The sequence below is a fragment of the Amyelois transitella genome, chromosome 29 (assembly GCF_032362555.1).
Source record: "Amyelois transitella isolate CPQ chromosome 29, ilAmyTran1.1, whole genome shotgun sequence".
Classification (NCBI taxonomy): Eukaryota; Metazoa; Arthropoda; class Insecta; order Lepidoptera; family Pyralidae; genus Amyelois; species Amyelois transitella.
This window is the reverse complement of record NC_083532.1, coordinates 1055439-1078092: the sequence shown is the minus strand read 5'-3', so window position 1 is coordinate 1078092 and position 22654 is coordinate 1055439. Positions and strand designations below refer to the sequence as shown.

At 39.8% G+C, this 22654-nt stretch overlaps 1 protein-coding gene across 1 annotated transcript in view; it reads right to left on the bottom strand.

Moving 5' to 3' along the window:
- The window catches only part of LOC106130745 (R3H domain-containing protein 2), a 61313-nt gene extending 39016 nt beyond the window's left edge, over positions 1–22297 (bottom strand). The window contains exons 1-2 of the mRNA XM_060952647.1: positions 21856–22297; positions 223–593 (exon numbers count right to left, since the gene is read on the bottom strand). The gene's annotated coding sequence lies outside the window, so the exon portion shown is untranslated. The remainder of the gene's footprint in view (positions 1–222; positions 594–21855) is intronic.
- Between the last annotated feature and the right edge of the window lie 357 nt (positions 22298–22654).

Here is a 22654-nt window from a genome sequence, read left to right as displayed (position 1 = left end):
GAAGACATAAAAGAGAATTCGCGGCGAGAACTGACCTCAATTCCGGAAACAGCGTTTAAAAAATGTTTTGATGATTGGATTATTCGTTGGCGTAAGTGTATCGTTTCTAAAGGAGCATATTTTGAAGGTGATAAAATAAATTTGGATGAATAACAAACAGTTTGTGTATTATTGATCTTTTCCTGCTACTTTCTTGACAGAGTAGTATACATATATACATACCTTCACACAATCGGACTAAACAACTCCTAATGAATTATAACATTAACACCAATCACAAGAAAAGTTAGTATTGGACCAATGACCACTAACACTAATAGAGGAAGGCAACTATATTTTTTTTTTATTATTACTTCAAAAGACTACTTCGAAAAGGGAGTTCTTAATTCAAAAATTTCCAGGTTTGGAACACATTATTTTTATTAGTTTTAAATTTAAGCTCGTTGGTTTTTTTTTTTTAATTTTTTCACTGTTTTCGGCGCTCTGGTTGGACGGTGGCTGACGGATTGCATTTTTTTTTTTAATTCAACGCGGTTCAGGAATACGTGGCTGGTTTAATACGATGCTTCTTCACTATTTTTGGCGCCATATATCTGTAACAAAGAAATATTTTTTTTTATAGACCGCAATATTTTAAATACTAAGTTTATAATTGATCTTCTTGATCGAACTACTCGTACTAGACATTTCACTTAAGTGTTTTCTTAGAACAAATTCCGCGCGTTTCAACACGACAGTACATATCATAAGTACAATAATGTTATATCCTACTACTATTATAAAGGCGAAAGTTTGTATGGATGTTTGTTACTCTTACACGCAAAAACTACTGAACCGATTACCATGAAATTTGGTATGTAGGTAGCTGAAGACCCAGAATAACACATAGGCTACTTTTTATCCCAGAGTTCCCGCGGGATTGATAGGGTTTCCATGCGGACGAAGTCGCGGGCGGCCTCTAGTAGATCATATAGGTACTTATTTCTGTGAAAAACGCAATAAATCAGGCCAATTCGTCAAGTGCGAGGTAGGTGTAACTTAGAATCGAGTCCCAACTTACCATGTGGTTCTCAGCACTTTCCCATGATATTCGTAAAAGGCGACTAACAGAATAAGCGCACATGATTCTAGTGCAAAAAAAGTCCTGGTAAAGGTCAAGAGTACCCGAAACCGCCGAGCTTGCATGAAGAGAGTTATGAATGTGGACGAAGCGAAGGAAGTGTGCAGAGATCGTGGCAAATGGAAAGAGGTAGACTCTGCCTACCCCTCCGGGAAAGAGGCGTGATTTTATGTAGGTATGTATGTATGTATGATTCTAGTGCAACCTTCCACCTGCGATTTGCTAACCACCTGTCACTATTTGAGACTCAATTAAAATTAAGTAAACGTGGCCTGTTCTCTATCTACCCCACAAATGGTGGTAATATCGGATCCCTATAGACTTCATTACATGTACATACTAGCGACCCGCCCCGGCTTCGCACGGGTGCAAAATTATAAATGTTATTATACATAAAAACCTTCCTCTTGAATCACTCTACGTGTTACAAAAAACCGCATCAAAATCCGTTGCGTAATTTTAAAGATTTAAGCATACAGACAAACAGACTAAAATAGCGACTTTGTTTTATACTATGTAATGATGTAAGGGTGAAAAACGCAATAAATCAGGCCAATCCGTCAAGGGCGTGGGGGGTGAAACGCAGAAACGGGCCCCTAACTTCAGTTTTATCAGAACCGTATCGCATTAACTGTTGACCCCGATTTAGCGATGACCTTGGGCTTAACAACCCCCACCAAGGTCCAAGCGGTACCTTTATTGAGTCACTAGCTTTCACCTGTGACTTTGCTCAAGTGGGAATGAATTAAATACATACATACATACATATGGTCAAGTCTATATCCCTTGCGGGGTAGACAGAGCCAACAGTTTTGAAAAGTCTGAATGGCCACGTTCAGCTATAAGCTATAAGTTGAAGAAAACTTTATTTAATTCAGTTAATTTATCTAACGCAGTTTTATCTTTTATCTGGGGGCACGGTAGTGCCCCCGCCAATACGAGCCAAGCGAAGCGCAAGGGCACTACCTACCTTTTCTCGAAGTGGTTCGTCGTATTTTTGAACCTTCATAACTTAAGTTTGGGTTATACCAGATAAACAAAATTTTCGAGATATGATGTCAGTGATAGACTTAATAAACCTCTAAAGTTTCAATTGCATAGCTCTTATACTTTAGATTTTATTGATATATAAAATACCCCGATTTCGTCACTCACTCACTGATGATCATCAAAATTCTTAAGGTTCCTGAAGTCCTAGAAAACTGAAATTTGGTATGTAAGCTAGTACTAGAGTTTTGCCACTATAATCTCGTAGGCGTGCAAACCGTGGACGTAACTGGCGAGTCGGCCGCACGGACTTTTTGCTATTCGTCATATGGGCTTGAGCTTAAAAATCTATTCAATCTTTTGAACTCTTTCCGTGCGGCCGACTCGCCAGTTACGTCCACGGTATGCACGCCTGCGAGATTATAGTGGCAAAACTCTGCTACGCGCTACGAACTACGCAGTACGAGCTATGGCTGTAGTATTTCCCCGTAACTTGAGTGTAAAATTAGGGCTTATCGATTTAGGGCTGGGCATGTGGGGATAGAAATTTGGCTCTACACGAGATCTGATTACTTTTTGACAGTGCGAGCTATATGGTCTCGTATTGGCAACATTTAACATGAAATGTGTTTGTGGGATTTATTTAACGAAATACTCGTATTGAAATAATTAGTTTAACATTCATTTATGTTTTTCAATGTTGTGCATTCGTCCACGATTAAGATTTAAGAGGAGAGGAGGTTTGTAAATTGACGTCCGGTGAAAATGGTGCAGTGTAATTTGTTCCGCCGCTTCTTCTACGCATGCGCTTTGGAAGCGGCAGTAGTTATAATTAGATTTAAGTGAGGTGACGTCAATAAGTGATACCTTGTGTCCAATTTCGATAATAAATCTATTCTATTCTAACTGGTACCGATTCAATACGGACATTCGGACGTTTTCGGCGCTGTCTTTTCTATCTATCATGTAATTTCTATCGTCAATTGTTTCTTGAAATGATAGATTGTGTTAAATAAATAAAAAAAAAATCAAATATGAAATTCAACAAAATTCACGAAAAGTGGCGCGTTAATATTACGAGTACATTTGTCTTACTATAAATCAGACGAATTTCCAGTTGCAGCCGAGAGGAATCCCAAGCTTATAAGCCTATCCCTTAGTCGATACGTAACCATCCAATATGGGTTAGTGAAGTACATACAAACATACATACAATCACGCCTGTTTCCCGGAGGGGTAGGCAGAGACTACCTCTTTTCACTTGCCACGATCTCTGCATACTTCCTTCGCTTCATCCACATTCATAACTCTCTTCAAATTTGAGGTTTTCATCAATAATATCTCATTACCATCATTAAGCCTTACAGCTGAACGTGACCTTTCAGTTTTCGGGAGACCGTTGGCTCTATCTACTCCGTAACGGATAAAGACGTAAGTGGCATGATGAGAAACTAACTTTTTCTGATTGGCCTGAGTATCTTGTAACAAAGTCACGCACTTACTTCGAGGCTAACTCAATCTGCGTAATCTGTCCCGTATATATTTATTTATTAATGTATGTAATAATGTCTAACTTTATCTTTTCATCAAAAATTGAAAAGTAATAAAAAAATCTTTATTTAACTGATGGTGCTTAAATTTTTTTTTGGATCAGAGTACATACGTTTTATGTAAAAAAAATATTATTTCAATCGCACGCAAATGAAGTTGCGGGCACAGCAGTCTTAGAGATAAAAAATTTGGCTTGTAGCTTGTAGGTTCATTATGTGGTCTAGGGGTGAATTAAGGGAGAATTTTCAAAAAATTACCGCGGGAACGGTAATTAACGGAATATTTTTGTTTCACGCAGGTAAAACCACGGGCGTCGACTAAGTAAAATAATAAAATAGAAGGTGACGTCAAAATAAAGCAGGGGTATAAAGGCTCTTAGGTCAGATGCGTGAGTCAGTCGACCTTTACGTTTCAGGGGGTAAATTATGACTAGCATTATCGAAAGATATTTGTAAAGGCGTGTTTATAATCATTAAGAGCTTCAATGGTCGAGCGGTGAAGTGAGTCTTACGGTGAGGGAAAACATCCCGGGGAAACCTGCACATTCAGGCAACTGAATGTGTAACCATGTGATCAAATGCGGGTTAGATTCCCCTGCAAAGGTTTGTTTGTTTGTTTGTAATATTTTTATTGCATAGAAATTTGCACAGTAACAGGTTACGATTTGTGTGTTACCGTGTGCCGTGTGGTTCCCGGCAAAATTTAATTTTATATTTTTATATGTTGTTTTAGCGGCAACGGAAATAAATAATTTTGTGACAGACAGTCAGTCTCGTGGGAATCGCATGGATGCAAATTTTTTGAAAGAGCACCTAAATGGCGGCGATGGTGTCCGCACCCCATCACGTCTCGTTCCCGGCGGGAGCGGTATGCGGTCTGCTGAAAGCCGCTTTGCGACGATGAATGTAAGAGGAGGAATGAAGGATAAAATTGAGGAAGTATGTCAGATGATGGGTGAAAGACGGTTGGATGTGTTGTGCGTGAATGAAACGAAGCGGAAAGGATGCGACGCGACGCAGCACGGCCCTTACACGGCGTATTGGTCTGGAATTTCCAGTACCAGCCGAGGCTGTCAAGGGGTCGGTCTAATCCTTTCTGCACGAATGGCTGAGTGTGTGAATGAGTATGAGTGTGTCAGCCCTCGTCTTCTATGGATTAGGCTGAAAGTTGGAATCACTCGGATCTTCGTTTTAGGTGTTTATGCACCGTGGGATGTGGGTTCGAGGGGTACAACATCAGCAAAAAGCGAAAACGAGGAGTTCTGGAATAGTGTAAGAGAAGTATTGAAAGTTACCAAGCCAAATGAGAAGATTATTATGTTAGGTGATTTTAATGGATGGGTGGGTGTTAAGCGTGATGGATATGAAAAGGTGCTTGGTGCGTTTGGTGACGAAAAGGTGAATGATAATGGAAGAAGTGTATTAGAAATTTGTCTAGAGTGGGATCTTTTTGTGTCGAACTCAATGTTTCAACATAAAGAGATCCACACCTATACAAGAGTGGAAGGTATTTTAAAAAGTATGATAGACTTTGTGATTGTAGATGAAAGATTGAAGAACAAAGTGCTGGATACCCGTGCATATCGCGGTGCTGGCATTGACTCGGACCATTTACTGGTGATATCCCGGATAAGGGGTATCTTCAATCGCTGGCGGCACAGGGTAAGGGAGCAAACCAGCGCTTTGGAAAGAGTGAAAGTAGAAAATTTGCAAGATATGGATGTAGGTAAGAAGTATATTAATAGACTGAAGGATGAAATTGAAGATTTAGATGAGAGGAGCAATATTGAAGATGGATGGAAGGAATTTAAAGAAAGAATTGTGAAAGTAGCTGTTGAAGTGTGTGGTGTAAGTAGAAGAAGGAAAGGGAAAAATCACAAAAATGCGTGGATGAGTAAAGATGTGCAAGAACTTGTGCGATTAAAGAAGAAAGCATGGCTGGATTTGTTAGCAGCAAAAGCTAACTTAAGAATGCAAGAGGTTATAGATGAGGATGTGAATGAAGCACGTAAGGAATATAAAAAAATTAAAGATTTGGTTAAGAAAGCTGTGATTAGAAAGAAAGAAGAGTATAAAGAGGATTTTGATAAAAGGCTATCAGAAGACTTTCAGTCAAATCTAAAAGTATTATGGAAATCCGTAAGGTCAGCCCGAGGAAAAACTATAACCAGAGAGCTGACTAGGATCAGATGCCAGGATGGTAGCGTTGTGAAAGGAGAAGAATGTGTGCTAAAGATATGGAAGGACTATTTTGAGAGTTTATTTGAAAAAAAGGAAGAAAATAAGAAAGAGTTCTGCTATAGCGAAGAAAAAGAGAATGAGATGGAAGGCGAAATTGAAATGTTTGAAATTGTGGAAGCACTTAAGAGTATGAAAGCGGGTAAGGCTGCCGGGTATGATGAGTGTCGGTCGAGATGCTTAAAGCAGGAAAAGGCGTCGTAGCTAGACAGTTGTACTGCCTTTTCAATTTGTGTTGGAGAAGCGGCCGAGTACCAAAAGATTGGTGTAAGGCTGTTATTGTGCCACTTTACAAAGGAAAAGGGTCACAACTGGACTGCAAAAATTATCGTGGTATAAGCCTGCTTAGCGTCGTCGGCAAATTGTATGCTAAGGTATTGATTAATAGAGTCAGGAATGAAACTGATGACAAAATATGGGATGCTCAAGCGGGATTTCGAAAGGGAATGGGATGTACTGATCAGGTCTTTTCTTTGCGGTGCATAGCCGAAAAGTTTTTGGCCAAGAGTCAAAAAGTCTATTGCACTTTCGTGGATTTGGAAAAGGCCTATGACAGAGTTGAGAGGAATGAATTGTGGTCAGCACTTTCTATGCATGGGGTGAGCAGTCTCTTGATACGAGCACTGAAATCCTTATATGAGGATTCGAGTGCTTGTGTCAGGATAAACGGAGCGCACACTGAGTGGTTTAAGATTGAGAAAGGTGTTAGGCAGGGATGTGTTGCGTCACCGTGGCTGTTCAACCTATTTATGGATAGTTGTTTGACAGATTTGAAAGAGTCTGAAAGTGGATTAAGGATGAATGAATTACTCGTCAAATGTCTGCTCTATGCCGACGATCAGGTTATACTGGCGTCATCAGCGGAGGAGTTACAGGAGATGGTAAACTGTATGCATGAAGCTTTAAAAGAGAAAGGAATGAAAGTGAACGTAAGTAAAACTAAAACACTGGTTTTTGAAATGGAGAAAGAAATGACAGCATGTAATATTTTGATTGGAGGAGAAAAAGTTGAGCAAGTGAAAGAGTTTGTATATCTAGGATCAAAGTTTACATCAGATGGCAAGTGTGATAGTGATATTGAAAGGAGAGTGAACGCGGGGAACATGGTGAATGGAGCTTTGCATGCCTTTATGAGCAGTCAGAAACTATCCAAAAAGGCTCGACTGGCTGTGCACAGGGGCGTGTTGGTCCCGACATTAATGTATGGGAGTGAAAGTTGGGTATGGCAAATGAAGCACGAAAGCAGAATAAATGCGGTGGAAATGAGAGCGTTAAGGAGTATGTTGGGTGTGAAATTGAGTGACCGGATAAGGAACAGCGTGATAAGGGAATGTTGTGATGTGAAAGAAGATGTAGTTACAGGAATAGAAAAGGGTATGTTGAGATGGTTCGGTCATGTGGAGAGGATGAATGAAAACAGGTTGACTAAGCAGATATACAAGGAGAGTGTGGAGGGAAAGGTCGGGGTGGGAAGACCTAGACGAACATATCTTGATCAAATTAAGGACGTCCTGGTGAAGGGTCAGGTCAAAAGTGCCCGAAACCGCCGAGCTTGCATGAAGAGAGTTATGAATGTGGATGAAGCAAAGGAAGTATGCAGGGATCGTGGCAAGTGGAAAGAGGTAGTCTCTGCCTACCCCTCCGGGAAAGAGGCGTGAGTTTATGTATGTATGTATGTATGTATGTGACAGACAGACAGCGGAGTCTTAGAAATAGGGTCCTGTTTTTACCGTTATTACGGAACTCTACTACGCCCCTTTTCACAGCCCGGGAGACCTACAAAAGCGTGCGCACGCGCCCCGGATGGACCCCCTTGGACTATCTGCGTTCACCAAGCAGCTATCTATACTCTAGCGGCTACTTGCTGGATCTCGTGTCGATAGCTAAATCCACGGCCAGTGTTCACTTGTAAAACTAGTCCAAATAAAGTTTATCTTTATTCTGTAATTGTTTTAATTATCTCTTATATCTCCGTGGCGCCCAACGTGGGGCCCGAAGGACCATAGAAATAATCCGCACTAGTTGACACTGCCAATTCTCTAAGAAGCTTCTTCTTCTTGATCTTCTTCTTCATTACTGAAGGTCGTTTTTATCCTGAAACGCCTTGACAGATTAGCTAGTGAGCTGTTTCCAGGCTGTTCTGTCTTCGGCTTTTCTCAGGGCAGTAGCTTTAGTCAGCCCCGTTGCTTGTTTGACTTGGTCCGACCAGCGAGCAGGATATCTGCCCCGTAGTCAACAACTACCAATTTGTCTGATGAAAAGATGGTAGGGATGTCTACGAATTATTGTCCGAAACAACTCACAGCTCATTGGTAACATGTTGTGGAAAGTCTTAATTTTTATATTAAGTTGGTCGATAAAGAATTTAAATTAATAAGTAGCCTTATCCATGAGGTAGAGATGGAGTGGTCTTATTATTAAGTGCTGGGAACCACACGGCATGGTACACGTGTGAAATAGGTACGCATCATTACATAATACACTGCAGGGTGGGTTGTAATGGTATAATAATCTGCTATGCAGGAAACTGATTACTCAGACCGTCACGGCTGACGGCACCGTGTCCATTGTCACACGAGAATCAAAGAACATTTTCTCATGTTATAAAGATGTCTGAACTCTTGTTTTATAGGAGCCTTATTTCATATAGAGAATACCACTGTTAATCGGAATAATACGTGACAACTAGATTACTCCCGTGACTCTGCTCGCGTAAAACGAAAAAACCCGTTAACTTCAATTCCAGTGGGGATTTCGTAAAATCCTCACCATCACACCTAGACCGCATTAGAATATTACATGCCAAATTTCAAGTATCTAGACCCAGCCGTTTCGGGCTGTGCGTTGTCTGTCAGTCAGTCAATTAGTGGTATTACATACTTATGGACCAATAGTAAAACCAACGCATACGTGACAACAACTAACTTTATTGACCAGAAATGCATCCTATAGAAGTGACGCTAGAAAATATTCTTTTATTTTCTTCAGGCACTGTTATATTATTCATTAATCTTAAAGGCTGTTTATCCCGAGAGGGACGAAGACGTCACATATCTAAGTACATATATATATATCGTCGTGTCTGCTATCAAAACAAAACGTTATAATAATTTCAAGTGACGTACGTACGTGCAACACGAGAATATAAAAAATTTTTTTTCTTCTTTCCTCATCATGCCCTGGCCGGGATTCGAACCCGGGACCTCCGGTGTCACAGACAAGCGTACTACCGCTGCGACACAGAGGATATCGTTTCAAACATCAAACATTCTCTCGTAAATGGAAACGCGTCAAATGCAAACCATAGCCTTGACATGCTAGCCTTGTAGGCCTGTCAAGTTCACGGCACCTTATTGTGCACCTTAATGTTAATAGAATAAAGACTATTGTCGATTGAGGCGACGAACGCAAGGACAGCGTGGCTAAATGTGATGTTTTCCTTGATATGCTAAAGATTTGTAGTTGCAACATTTTATGTACGTATACTTTACATACATTTGTTACTGATGTATACTGCAGTGTGAATAATGTCATTTTTTTTAAGCAAATAAAAAGGAAATTTATATTTTAGTAGCTACAACCAAACAAACAAACAAATGACCAACTTAAAAATACTATGTTAACCCTAAGCGAAAGAAAAACGGGGTGTTAAAAGTTTGACGTGTCTTTTTGTTTGTGTGTGTGTCTATTTGTATCATCGTAGCTCCCGAACGTTCAAATTAAACCTGTGCAAAAATTACAGGACCCAGAAATAAAAAAAGTCTAATAAATTTGTAAATTAAAACCAAGAAACATCCGCAATTTTGAAAACGCTCCTTTTATATATAAAATACATACTTAATACTTAAATGTATAATAAAAGAAAGAATAGGACCATTCCATGACTTTCTCATGAATTTCGTAAAAGGCAACTCAGACTCGTTTATAAACATGGGATTCTTCTTTTAGTCGATGGGCTAGCAATCTGCGTTACTACTTGAATCTCAATTCCAAAAGCAGCTAAACCTATCAGTATTTTCAAATCTATTGGCTCTGTCTATCCCGCAACGGATATAAACGTGATTTTACATATGTATGTAAGATTCTAACCAACATTTTATCTCAACACACCCCATCCCTGCTACAGTTGCATCGCTGACCTATATCCGGGGTCGATGACCCGGCCCAGGACACGCGGCCGCCCGGGGTGACCTCGGGGTGATTTCTCAACCGGGTCAACTTTTGTGCTCATCGAGATCGGATGAAGACAATATTGAATAGAATAGAATATGTAGATTTATTTTCAAAATTGGATACATGGTATCACTAATTGACGTCACATCACTTAAATCCTACTACTATTATAAAGGCGAAAGTTTGTATGGATGTATGGATGTTTGTTACTCTTTCACGCAAAAACTACTGAACCGATTACCATGAAATTTGGTATGTAGGTAGCTGAAGACCCAGAATAACACATAGGCTACTTTTTATCCCAGAGTTCCCGCGGGATTGATAGGGTTTCCATGCGGACGAAGTCGCGGGCGGCCTCTAGTCTAATTATAACTACTACCGCTTCCAAAGCGCATGTGTAGAAGAAGCGGCGAAACAAACTACACTGCAGCAATTTCATCGGACGTCAATGTATTGAATTAATTTCTCCCTGGGGCGGTAGACTGCGTTGTGAAGAGTTAATGATAGAATTGAGATTCAAACAGTGACAGGTTGCTGGCCCATCGCCTTAGAAGAATCCCAAGTTTAAAAGCCTATCCCTTAGTCGCCTTTTACGACATCCATGGTTAAGAAATGGAGTGGTCCTATCCTTTTTTTCTATTTGTACCGGGAACAACACATTTTTTAATTTTGTTTAAAGTTTATAAAATTTTGGGATTCTACTTACACGAGTGTGCGATGAAACAAAAAAAAATATAGTTAAAAAATTGGTCAGAATTTCTTTCAACGCCTCTTTTCGCTTTGTTCCTCAACCGTCGGAATCCAACTGTCTACCCCGAAGGGGATGAAGCAACATTGATATAATCATTCAAGGGCGTTGCGCACCCTTACAACCTTGCCGTGAGAAGCGACCGTTAGACTAAGGGATAAGACCGGTCTAATCTTTACGCCCGGTCTGATAAAATCTTATATGTATGTATAAAATAAAATTCTCGTGTCACAATGTTCGTTCCCGTACTCGTCCGAAACGGCTTGACCGATTCTCATGAAATTTTGTGACCATATTGAGTAGGTCTGAGAATCGGCCTACATCTATTTTTCATACCCCTTAGTGATAAGGGTTGTTACCCTTAAATTTTTATTTAACTATTTCTAGTTACTTAAAAATTATTTATATGGCAAAAACAACGTTTGCCGGGAGAGCTTGTTAACATCTATAATATTTGGGGATAACCTTTTTTTTTACATCCTACTTCCTACTACTATTATAAAGGCGAAAGTATGTATGGATGTATGGATGTTTGTTACTCTTTCACGCAAAAACTACTGAACCGATTACCATGAAATTTGGTATGTAGGTAGCTGAAGACCCAGAATAACACATAGGCTACTTTTTATCCCAGAGTTCCCGCGGGATTGATAGGGTTTCCATGCGGACGAAGTCGCGGGCGGCCTCTAGTATGTATATATAACGGTTTATGTAAGGGGTAGTCTCGAAAAAAATTGAAAGACCACGTTCAACAGATCGGCTTAATTGTGATTCAAATAGTGACAGGTTGCTAGCGAATCGCCTAAAAACGAATCCCAAGTTTATTTGCTTATCCCTCAGTCGCCTCTTACTACATCCACAGGAAAAAGACAGAATGGACCTATTCTAAACGGCACAAGACTTAATTAAATAAATAATTAAAATAGATTAGAATAAAAGGATTAAAATTACGAAAAACAAAAATTTAAAAGTTCCCACTAGACCAAAGCAGCGTGCTATAGCTAGTCTCAAAATTAACCCCCCAAGAATCGAATAGACAAGCCAAAGAACACCCGATGACCCGACCTTACCCTTGGAACTAAAAATAATGCCTACCCTGGCGTCATAAACGTTGCGTGGTCAGACTTTCACCCGACTGGACAAAAAAGTGTTATGTCACCAACAAAATTAAACACTGCCACATTTGGAACATCATCATCATCGTTCCCGTGGAAATAGTCCAAAAAGTAGGCTATATTTTGACATCAAATTCAAATCAATAATCACGTCTCAGCCAACAGTCTTTCACGTTCAGCTGGTTCAATGATAGAATTGAGATTCAAATAGTGACAGGTCAGATAGCCTATGAGCAGAATCCAATGTTTATTAGACTTCCACTTAGTTAACTATTTCGGTTTAATACAATAGTAAATCTAATTGAAATTAAAAACTTTATTAATCTTTATTTATTTCTACTTTAGTTTTAACTAGCTGTGCCCACGACTTCGTCCGCGTGGAATAGTTATTTCAGGCATCATTGAAGCCCTCAAGGATGAATAATCACTCTTTCCCATGGATGTCGTAAAAGGGATACATACATACATACATATGATCACGTCTATATCCCTTGCGGGGTAGACAGAGCCAACAGTCTTGAAAAGACTGAATGGCCACGTTCAGCTATTTGGCTTAATGATAGAACCGAGATTCAAATAGTGACAGGTTGCTAGCCCATCGCCTAAAAGAGGAATCCTAAGTTTATAAGCCTATCCCTTAGTCGCCTTTTACGACATCCATGGGAAAGAGATGGAGTGGTCCTATTCTTTTTTGTAATAGTGCCGGGAACCACACGGCACTAAAAGGGATAGACTTATAAAGTTGGGATTCTTCTTTTAGGCGACGCGCTTGCAATCTGTCACTTTATACGAATCTCAATTTTATCTTAAAGCCAAACAGCTGATCGTTGCTTATCAGTATTTACAAGACTCTTAGCTCCGTCTACCCTGCAACGGATATAGACGTGATTGTATGTACATACATACATATAATCACGTCTATATCCCTTGCGGGGTAGACAGAGCCAACAATTTTGCAAAGACTGATAGGCCACGTTCAGCTATTTGGCTTTAAGATAAAATTGAGATTCAAATAGTGACAGGTTGCTAGCCCATCGCCTTAAAAAGCATCCCAAGTTTGTAAGCCCATCCCTTAGTCGCCTTTTACGACGTCCATGGGAAAGAAATGGAGTGGTCCTATTCTTTTTTCTATTGGTGCCGGGAACCACACGGCTAATGTGATTGTATGTACATGTATGTATGTATGTAGATATATTACGTAGATAAAATCAATACTGCGTACTGAAACAGCTTTGTTGCAACGTGCATCCCAGTCCTGCCCTGAATATGCCCTGTGTGACCTAGTTTCTAGGGAAGGGCGGCTCCTGGGCATACATACATACATACATATGGTCACGTCTATATCCCTTGCGGGGTAGACAGAGCCAACAGTCTTGAAAAGACTGAATGGCCACGTTCAGCCATTTGGCTGATATAATTGAGATGATATAATTGATGCAATGATATAATTGAGATTCAAATAGTGACAGGTTGCCAGCCAAACAGCCTTAAAAAAGAATCCTGGGCAGTTATAATTTTTACTCGTAACGCATTAATGGTATAATAAAAGAATATTTTAAATACAAAGAATAGGAGCACTCCATCTCTATCCCATGGATGTCGTAAAAGAAGAATAAAGGGTTTCTAAATTCTAGTTAAAAAAAAATGTCAAGTGTGGACCACCCTTATCTATTGTTAAAAACAGATGTTGGCCGATTGTCAGACCTACTCAATATGCTCACAATTTAATATATATAAGATAATATAGAAACTGGTAAACTTATAATTGAAGAACGTACATAAATAAAATCACACCTCTCTCCCGGAGGGGTAGGCTCAGACCACATCTTTCCACTTGCCACGATCCCTGCACACTTCTTTCGCTTCATCCACACTCATAACTCTCTTCAAGCAAGCACGTCGGATAATCTCGACCCGATCCTTCACCAGGACTTCTCCGAATTGATCAAGGACGTTCGTCTAGGCCTTCCCACTCCTTAAGGCGGCCAGCAACTTACTGGTCGCCAATTACAGCAAGATTTGACGGCCCCTGTGGCGCAGCGGTAGTACGCTTGTCTGTGCCACCGGAGGTCCCGGGTTCGAATCCCGGCCAGGGCATGATGAGGAAAGAACTTTTTATTTATTTATTTACTAATTTATGTACACAGAAAACATCGAGACTGATAAAAACAAGAAACAAAATTACAAAGGTTCTGCTTATTTCAAAAGAAATCTCTTCCAGCAGACCCGAGATAGGAGACGTGATGGAAAGGGTGACAGGCGTGTACTCCACTCACACAACTTATAATTTTCTGATTGTCCTGGGTCTTGGATGTTTATCTATATAAGTATTTGTTATAAAATATAGTATCGTTGAGTTAGTTTCTCGTAACACAAGTCTCGAACTTACTTCGAGGGAAACTCAATCTGTGTAATTTGTCCCGTATATATTTATTTATTCCCGGCAGCCGGAGAGCGTCGTGGTGAAATGCCTGCGATCCCATGATGCCCTCAAAATGGCAAGAAGGGCGCACGTAGGGGTTTTAGTGGGTAGGCTGGTACATTAGGAGCCAGGAGTCCCACACTCTCCCGGGTGGAGACCCGGGGGGTTGTCCGTAAAAAGGATTTCCCCTTTGATAAAAAAGGGGGTTCTCACTCCACGGTTACCATTCACACTTCTTGTTTATTTGCTAAGTCAACCCGCGTTCATTCATTCTGTCCGCATGACCAAACCACTTAAGCATTCCCTTTTCTATTCCTGTCACTATATCTAGTTTCACATATATAACGACAAATTCAAAAAATTTTATTCATTACTAGAGGCCGCCCGTTACTTCGTCCGCGTGGAATCATTCCCGCGGGAACTCCGGAATAAAAAATATGTTACGGCCTATATGTTATTCTGGGTCTTCAGGTACCTACATACCAAATTTCATCGTAATCGGTTGAGTAGTTTTTGCGTGAAAGAGTAAGAAAAATCCATGCTGACATCCTGACATACATATCATCAACTTTCGCATTTATATTAGTAGGATAGAATTATGTGACATTTCATATCACTTAATAATTGTCATATCTCATGCTTTCACAACATTGGTTGACGTCAAATACATTACTTAAAACCAAATCCACTGCCGCTTCCGAAGCGTGCAGTGCAGAAGAAAGCGTTAACAAACTGCACTGCAGCATTTTCTCCAACAACTATTATTTCGTCACAACAGCTTCTACACCACAGATTACCTGCACCCACCTCTAACACCTTGCGACAGAAACAAAGAACAATTTTCAATACAAATTCAACATCCAATCAAAAGTGTGTTCTATTTATAAATCATCAGGGTCCAATCGTTACCGGCTCCGGCGGATCCGGATGGCGCGTGTGCGATGCCCTGACCTGGTGACCGGGATGCAGGAGTGGGGGGTGAAGGGGGGAGGTGGTGGGGGATGCTGGGATAGTGCGCCGTGCAAATTGTTTCGCGTGCAATATCAGAATGCGTTTCGCTTTTGTTTTGAAGCGTGAATCTCATTGAATAACTAGCTGTCCCGGCAAACGTTGTTTTGCCATATAAATATTACATACATACATATGGTTACGTCTATATCCCTTGCGGGGTAGACAGAGCCAACAGTCTTGAAAAGACTGAATGGCCACATTCCACAGCTATTTGGCTTAATGATAGAATTGAGATTCAAATAGTGACAGGTTGCTAGCCCATCGCCTAAAAAAAAATCCCAAGTTTGGAAGCCTATCCCTTAGTCGCCTTCTACGACATCCATGGGAAAGAGATGGAGTGGTCCTATTCTTTTTTGTATTGGTGCCGGAAACCACACAGCACATATTTTTTAAGTAATTTCTAGTTTAAAAAAAAATATTAACGATGGAAAACCCTTATCACTGAGGGGTATAAAAAATAGATGTTGACCGATTCTCGGACCTACTCGATATGCTCACAAAATTTCATGAGAATCGGTCAAGCCGTTTCGTAGGAGTACGAGAACGAACACTGTATCACGAGAATTTTATATCTATACTAATATTATAAAGATTCAGGAACTTCTGGTTTGAATTAAAAAATTGCTTTGAATAGACCATTTATCGAGGAAGGCTTTAGGCTATATAACATCACGCTGCAACTAAAAGGAGCAAAGAAATAACGGAAAATGGGAAAAAACGGGGAAAATTATTCATCCTTGAGGGCTTCAATAATGCCCAAAATAACTATTCCACGCGGACGAAGTTGCGGGCGACAGCTAGTTAAAAATGCACAAACACAATATCAAAAAAATCTGTAGCATCCGAAATCGATTACAGATTTACAGACTACCATCGTGATACACGTGGTTCTGTTTCAAGCATACATACATCCTACTACTATTATAAAGGCGAAAGTTTGTATGGATGTTTGTTACTCTTTCACGCAAAAACTACTGAACCGATTACCATGAAATTTGGTATGTAGGTAGCTGAAGACCCAGAATAACACATAGGCTACTTTTTATCCCAGAGATCCCGCGGGATTGATAGGGTTTCCATGCGGACGAAGTCGCGGGCGGCCTCTAGTACATACATAAAACCACGCCTCTTTCCCGGAGGGGTAGGCAGAGACTACCTCTTTCCACTAGCCACGATCTCTGCACACTTCCTTCGCTTCATCCACATTCATAACTCTCTTCATGCAAGCTCGGCGGTTTCGGGTACTGTTGACATGACCCTTTACCAGGACGTCCTTAATTTGATCAAGACACGTTCGTCTAGGTCTTCCCACTCCGACCTTTCCCTCCACACTCTCCTTGTATTCAACCTGCTTTCATTCATCCTCTCCACATGACCGAACCATCTTAACATACCCTTTTCCATTCCTGTATATGAGAGTCATATAAATCACTATGCCTATAAGCACTTGAATCTGTTTCACGTTATTTTTGTTTTATGAAGTTCTTCAGATGCTGACGTCAATAAGCTGTTAACGCAGCCGGTGCCGTGTGGTTCCGGGCGGGAAGAATATGACCACAACTTCGTGTAAACATCGTGAGGAAACCTGCACTTCAGGCAACTGGATGGGTAACCCTGATCCATACACATACAAACATGCTATCACGTCTATTATCCCTTGCGGAGTAGACAGAGCCAACAGTCTTGAACAGACTGAAAGGCCACGTTCAGGTGAACATAAATATACATATTACCACGTCTACTTATATTCCCTGCGGGTTAGACAGAGAATCTCAAGTTTATAAGCCTATCATCTAGTGATCTTTTACTCAATAATTTTCATGAGAATCGGTCAAGCCGTTTCGGAGGAGTACGGGAACGAGCATTGTGACACGAGAATTTTATATATATGATGAAGACGATAGACGGAACTTTGCTTAACGCGTAATTTCCTGGTAGGTATTTATTCAATGATAATAATGTTTAGTTCAAACGCTTGTCACACTCAAGTTATTTTAGAAATGCATTTATCATCTTTCTTATTATTAGAGTATACATATATTTACAAAATACTTATCTAATCATCAGTCATAGTTATGTTAGAAATTCGAGACTTGCGATAAATAATACACATACATACATACATACATATGATCACGTCTATATCCCTTGCGGGGTAGACAGAGCCAACAGTCTTGAAAAGACTGAATGGCCACGTTCAGCTATTTGGCTTAATGATAGAACCGAGATTCAAATAGTGACAGGTTGCTAGCCCATCGCCTAAAAGAGGAATCCTAAGTTTATAAGCCTATCCCTTAGTCGCCTTTTACGACATCCATGGGAAAGAGATGGAGTGGTCCTATTCTTTTTTGTAATAGTGCCGGGAACCACACGGCAATAATACACGAGTACTGTAAACTAAAAAAATCGAGAAATCAGTGGCCTCTTATTGATCTACCAATCTTGGGGCGCAAACACATTTTTTTAATATACATACATATGCCGTGTGGTTCCCGGCACCAATAAAACAAAAAAGAACGGGACCACTCCATCACTTTCCCATGGATGTCGTTAAAGGCGACTAAGGGATAGGCTTATAAACTTAGGATTCTTCTTTTAGGCGATGGGTTAGCAACCTATCATCATTTGAATCTGTCAACCTGTCGCTATTTAAATCTCAATTCTATCATTAAGCCTGACAGCTGAACGTTGCCTTTCCGCCTTTTCAACACTGCTTGCTCTGTCTACCCCGCAGGGGATATAGACGTGACCATATGTATGTATGTATACAAGTCTGTATTATCACCTAAACCAATGACGTCACTCGTCTATTCTCGCCGCCCATTCTACTTTGAAGTTAACGCGGCCGTAAAACGGAACGTAGGTACGTTCCGTTTTACACGATTTTGTTTTAAAATTGTACGACCTTGACGTGTCGACTACTGGTCAGGAGTCAGGACGAGCCGAGGAGTAGGGGCTGGCATCTTCCTAAATACATACGGTCACGTCTATATCCCCTGCGGGGTGGACAGAGCCAACAGTCTTGAAAAGAACAGGACCAGTCACATCTCTTTCCCATGGATGTCGTTCAAGGCGATTAAGGGATGTGCTTACAAAATCGGGATTCTTTTTTTAGGCGATGAGCTAGCAACCTGTCACTATTTAAATCTCAATTCTATCATTAAGCCAAACAGCTAAACGTGGCTTATCAGTAGTTTTGAAGACTGTTGGCTCTGTCAACCCGGCAAGGGACATAGACGTGATTATATGTATGTATGTATGTTTATTTTTCTGCTCTTAAGTTTTTTCCCGCTAACCTCAAAGATAGAGTGGAAAATCTATACTATTCTAATATTATAAAGCTGATGAGTTTGTTTGTTGTTTGTTTGTTTGAACGCGCCAATCGCAGGAACTACTGGTTCTAATTGAAAAATTATTTTTAGAAGGAATCAAGGAAGGCTTTAGGCTATTTAAGATCACGCTGCAACTATTAGGAGCGAAGAAATAATGGAAAATGTGAAAAAAAAAACGGGGAAAATTATTCCTCCTTCAGAGCTTCAATGATGCCCAAAATAACTATTCCACGCGGAAGAAGTAGCGGGCACAGCTAGTAAAAAATAAATTACAGCTAGTAAATAATCCCGGCGGAAGAAGTCGCGGGCACAGCTAGTAAAATATAAATTACAGCTTGTAAATAATCCCGTAGGATGACCGACTTGCAAAATTAACAAACGAATCGGAGCTGTAACAGAGCGGAAAGTTTTATAGTTCTGTTAGTAATTTCGCGTAAACTAATAGTTGAAATAATATAAACAAACTCTATTCGCGTTTCAGATGACGCGCGGTGTTACCAGCATACACATGTATGTAGATTAAAGGTACACCAAAAACGCACCTATGTAGATTTTTTAAACGCTTTAAAAAAAGATGGTTCTCATTTTCACCAGTTTTATGACCATATGACGCTTCAATGTATGTATACATATAATCACGTCTATATCCCATTTGCACGTGTACGTATGTATGACGTTTCAATGTATACATATATACATACAAATAATCACGTCTATATCCCTTGCGGGGTAGACAGAGCCAACAGTCTTAAAATGACTGGTAGGCCACGTTCAGCTGTTTGGCTTAATGATAGAATTGAGATTCAAATAGTTACTGGTTGCCGGCCAATCGGCTACAAGAGGAATCCCAAGTTTATAAGCCTGTCCCTTAGTCGCCATTAACGACATCCAAGATTCATAAATGGTGCGGTACTATTCTATGAAATTTACGGGAACCACACGGCATTCTAATATGTTCTCGTTTATTATTATTAAGGTTTAAGTAGATTGAATAGACCTTGTGTAAACATTATCAGTTTATCAAACAGTGATTCACGCCAAAGTTCACGGCCCCATGAGTCAGGCCCGTGCCCTTCAGGTAAGAGGTGGGGGAGGGGGGGAGGAGCCCTTAACACGCCTACACGGGAAAAGCGTTACATCACTATAATAACACACATAACCAACGTACATTAGTTTGAATACTAACTGATGCTCTTACGGTGAGAGAAAAAATCGTGAGGAAACCTGCACATTCCGCCAACTGGATGTGTGACCATGACCGATCCAATACGGGTTAGGTTCCCCTGCAAAGGTTGTGGAGGTCAGACGGGAGTCGCTGCGTGTAAAAACCTGACTCACCCAATCCAGGGTCCATGGTCAAAGGCACACCCCGGGCTCCTGTCCAGAGTGGTGAGGATGCAACCGGGACTAAAGCCAGGAGGAAGAAGAATAACACTAAATTATATGTGCTATGATAAGAAAATTCGTTTACTAAAAAAGAGAGAATACCCTTTTTCCGCACTAATTTATAAAGAGAAAATATTTGTATTTTTTATGTTTCAAAACATACAAACATATAATACTATATCCCTTACAGGGAAGACAGAGCCAACAGTCTTAAAAAGACTGATAGGGCACGTTCAGATGTTTGGCTGAATGATAGAGTTTATAAGCCAGTCCCTTAGTCGCCTTTTACAACATCCACGATGATTTCATAAATTCTTTCACTGTCAGATAACTACATTATCCGAAGGTTGCATATATTTGTTTTGAAATAAGTAAGATTTCAGACGGATTAATCAATATTCATATAGTATCCTAAAAGCATCCACTTTGTTACAGATAATGTTGTTAAATTTACGTGCCGTGTGGTTCCTGGCACCAATACAGAATAGAATAGGACCACTCCATCTCTTTGCCATGGATTTTGTAAAAGGCGACTAAGAGATGGGCTTACAAACTTGGGATTTTTGTAAAGGCAATGGGAAGGCTTATTAGCAACCTGTCAGTATTTGAATCTCAATTCTATCATTAAGCCAAATAGCTGAACATGGCCATTCCGTCTTGTCAAGACTGTTGGCTCTGTCTGTCCCGTAAGGTATATAGATGTGACCATGTGTATGTTACGTGAATGAAGTCATGAGAATTAGCTAGTACCTACGTAATGTTACACAAAAGTCAAGTCTTAAAAAAATGCATACCCCTGTATCTAGAAGAGGCTAGAACCATATTATAAGTCAGAAATACAAAAGATCACCCCCTTACAGGGATATAAATACATATGATCATGTCTATATCCCTTACGGGGAAGACAGAGCCAAAAGTCTTAAAAAGACTGAAAGGCCATGTCTGGCTGTATGGTTTAATCCCGGAATTGAGATTCAAATATTGTTATAACAATAAATTGACGTCCGATGAAAATGCTGCAGTGTAGTTTGTTCCGCTGCTTCTTCAACACATGCGCTTTGGAAGCGGTTGTAGTTATAATTAGATTTAAGTTATGTGACGTCAATAAGTGATACCTTGTATCCAATTTTGAAAATAAATCTATTCTATTCTATTCTAAATATTGACAGGTTGCTAGCCCATTATCTACACTAAGAATCCCAAGACAAAGAAGTAAGTAAGTAAGAGTAAGATATGGAGTGTGTCATATACCACACGGCAGAGAAAGTTTGTATTTCTAAAATGTTTCAACAACATTCTGTAAGTAAAATAAGTGTCACAATTTCTAACTCTGAATCATCATTATTTTAGATGTTCATTCCGGTTACTCCTCTACTTGGGGAAGGTACCTGACCTAAGACAATCCAGTCATGAATAACTTAAAATACTTTAACATCATATGGTGGGTACCATTCAAAAGTTTTTGGTGCATACATACTTTTTTTTAATCCATTTATGTTGCTTAAGGCATTCAAGTTTAAAATGTATGTATTGTTTTTTGTGTTTGTTACTGTGTTCCCTTAGGAATATTAAAACTTATAAAGGCTTATTGAGTATTTTCAAAACAAACAAGAATCTTATAAGAAAATTTTTTAATAATTTTTTTTATAACTAAAAAAAATTTATTTTATGGGTAGTTATGGGATATTTTTTAATACGTGCCTACTTAAGTGTTTTCAGACTATCAATATATGATTGTATTATTATGAGGAAAATAAAATAAATAATACTTACGCAATTTAAGCGTTCCGTCGCAGGCAATTCATCAAAACAGTATCGCGATATAATTAGAACAAATTGAAGTCAAAAATAGATAACACCGCACTGAACCCTTCGGGACCACAGGAACCGAATCACGTCACCTCAGGAATGTATCATCTTGGCGACACTTCGTCTAATCACACAAAGGGAAGAGAAAATCAAGCGAAAATCCACAAAAAAATGAACTAAATTTACAACCAGTCTCAACCACCACCAACCACCAAAATTTGAATCAGTTTATTTCATTATCCTAGGTGTTCTCTTTGTCACGAAAGTCATCCTTGGATAAATACACATGCCCGGAGCCACCACGACCGAGTATTATGCAGAAAATCCAACTGAATTCAACTCGTTTCCACAATATCACAAAATAAAATGATGTGTGAATGACATTTACTTTTGACATGCGCACATCACATTGCTAAAATCCTCCACCGACATCTATTGTCTTTAAAAACAAACATTTACTAACTCTCAAACCCCATTCCAAAACCTTATTAGCGCCATCTAGAGACGAATAGCGTCGAAGATTAAACTTAGTTTATACTTTTATATATAGATGGCAGTAAATTACCGTGTGGTTCCCGGCACCAATACAAAAAAGAATAAGACTTCTCCATCTCTTTCCCATGGATGTCGTAAAAGGCGACTAAAGGATTGGCTTACAAACTTGGGATTGTTATTTTAGGCGATGGGCTAGCAACCTGTCACTATTTGAATCTCAATTCTATCATAAAGCCAAACAGCTGAACGTGGCGTGTCAGTCTCTTCA